The sequence below is a fragment of the Penaeus chinensis genome, chromosome 31 (genome assembly GCF_019202785.1).
Source record: "Penaeus chinensis breed Huanghai No. 1 chromosome 31, ASM1920278v2, whole genome shotgun sequence".
Lineage (NCBI taxonomy): Eukaryota > Metazoa > Arthropoda > Malacostraca > Decapoda > Penaeidae > Penaeus > Penaeus chinensis.
The window spans coordinates 36,734,662-36,737,603 of record NC_061849.1 but is presented as its reverse complement, the minus strand read 5'-3'; positions in this window follow the sequence as shown (position 1 = coordinate 36,737,603).

Sequence of the window (2,942 nt, the reverse complement as noted above, 5' to 3'; positions counted from 1 at the left end):
AGTCTGCCAGATGGCGGACAGGACTGCATGCAAGCCCCTTGCCATAGGTTCTCCACCAGCCTTGAACAATTCAGCTGGGATGCCGCAAACACCTGCTGCTTTATCACTCTTCAGCATGGAAATCGCCCCCCTGACTTCAGTCAGGGAGGGAGGATCCTCTCTGATCTGGTCTGGCAGAGGAATCTAAACATGACCCGCATCCAAGTTAACTGTTGTTGGATCAACTTGATACAACTGCTTAAAATACTCAACCCACACCCCATCAGGATCTGAGATTATCTGGCCACTTGCTGAGCGGACTGCAGTCGTCTGTGAGGAGGGCTGGGAGTTCAGCTTTCTCAGGGCTTGGTAGGCAGAACGAAGGTCATTTACTAGGAAATGGCTTTCGACCTCCTCTGCAAGATCCCCCCAATCCCTTGCCCGTTGTTGTCGTGGGGGGGCTTAGGAGGCGGAGACTGGGACCCAATGCTGGGGAACTCCCCAACCTTGGGACTCAGCCCTCGACTCAACAAATTTTGCATGGTCTTTTTTTTCCCCTCCTAATTTTTCCTTTCTGTCCCTTCACCAACCCCTTCTACTATCCACTTCCTAAGGTGTGAGAGCCGTGCTGAAAGGATGAAAGGCTGACTTTGTGCCAGTCCTGAACGGCCTGAGGGAGCCATGGGCACGGTATTCCCCTGCTTTAGTTGTCTAGCCCTTACCCCTCAAGGGACCCTGAGGGGTGGACCGTTTCTCTCCCCAACATACTCCAGGCTTATCATGGCCAACAATTTTATACCATTATTAGATAGCACATTTATTTTGCTTTTAACCATTAACCATTAACCATACCATTGTTAGAGGCAATGAGGCTTACCTCTTCATCAGATAGCTCCACCAATTCAAACTCGCCCGATTCCCTGACCCCAGGCTCTCCTTTGACCACGCCTCTGAACACTACAACTAATACCCCCTCCTCAATGCGGACTAGTACAGTATCCACCCTAATCAACACCCCAGAAGACATTTCTACTCCCAACATGCTCAACTTCAATAACTATACCCCCACAACCTTCTTCATCAACTACCCCATCCTCCCTTATTACTACCTTACAACCTTATTGTCCACCTCCCCATAACACTACCTCCCTCAACACTACTCCCTCTTCCACATGCCCCCGTCCTTCTACTACCCCCATCTCTACAAAATTCTTAAATAATCTATTTAGCCCAGCCAAATTGGACCGATTTTTCGTGATCCCTCCCACAGCTTCTCACACTTTCTGCTTTGACAACCTGTTTTCATTCCTCAAATGCATATACATCCTTCACTTGATCTAACCCCTATACATTACCTTACCCAACCTTAACCCATTTACTTGTCAATTCCTTTGCCCAGTTTTGACAACTAATCACTAACTCAACCACTCTTCACTACCATTTACTATAGTGCTACATGATCTTAGATATCTAGCACATTTATGTTGCTTTTAACCATTAACCATTCCTCTGCAAGATTCCTGATAAATTGTTCCTTATCCCTTCTCAACAGTGCACCAGAGAACGGTGCAAGTTGCGATCCCCTGACAATCTAGCCGCATGACAAGCATCTGTGGCTTCTAGTGTCTCTTGCGAGATGGAATTCTGTCTTGCTCTTGGGCGTTTACCTATCGATTCTTGGGCTGCATCAAGCGTTTCACACTCGATGGTGTCCCACAGAAGAACAGGGTCTGTCAGACCTTCGAATGCTGTAAAACGACCTGAGATAGCCTCGGCAACCCCCTGGGCACAATCAATCTCCCTCAATCTGTCCACATGCAGCACCAAGTCCAACGATGCGGGTCAGAACGCTGATACCAAGAACCAGAAATCCTCAATTTCTGGGACCTAGCAAAATCACAGAAAAGGAGGCCATTCTCGCTACCAGCATCAGCTCCTGAGCCATGAGGACCAACAGACATCTCGTAGCCAGCTCGATCGCAGCCAGATACTGCATTGAAGTCACCCAGGACATAAGGAATATCTCGCTGAGGACAGCTGTCTGTCACAATTGCAAATTTGGCATAAAACATCTCTCTCACCTTAAGTTTATATACATCCGCCATAATTGCTGGGTAGGAGGGACATTAGCCCTCCCCCCAGCACCAACATTTATAAAGTTAGCTGCTAGTAAGGTTTTCTTGGGGATGTAGACTGGCAAGGGCTGCCTCCCCTTAGCTGCCCATTAACCCAGGGGGCACAGGGGCAGGAGTTAGTATGAAGCCAGGGGGTGTCTACACACCAGTGGGCCATGACTGCTTTAGGGCTGCTCCAAGAGCTTCCACATTTCAGCTTAGGACCACAAGGTACCTAGTTTCCATGGGTGGCCACGAGGAGGCACTGCAGAAGTCTTGATGATGGAAAGGCTATGACCTGGCAAGGGTCTTATGCATAGCTGCTCCCTTTTCACACCAGGCTAGCCAGCAGTGGCAGCTGCAAGCGAGAAGGCATGCAAAGCACTTAACACTATCTAAGCTACCACACCATCGCTTCACATTACCCTAAGCATGAAGCACATACCCAATGAACAATGAATATAAAAAAATCCAGATGAATAAAAGTCGGCTTTCTGAAGATATAGATCAATGAGCCAAGGTTATTGGCAACCCTCTACAAGTTGCTTGCTTGTTGGATTTCTTCGACCGGCAGCATATGGCCATGTTAACACAGCCAGCCAAGTTCATTAAGTCAATGGATCTTATTTTTTTATTTCAATCCAAGTAAGGTCATAAATAAGGTGACATTGTTAGAAAACAATTTGACAGAAAATTCTGTCAGCAATGACATTTTTAATAAAACTAGACAAGTTTCCACATAATCCAAAAGCATATCGCCTATAGGCTTTTTCTATGTCTAAGTATACTGGAATAAATAAAATGGCAATTGCCTCTTGAACGACGACTTATCTAAGCTGCTTGTATGTG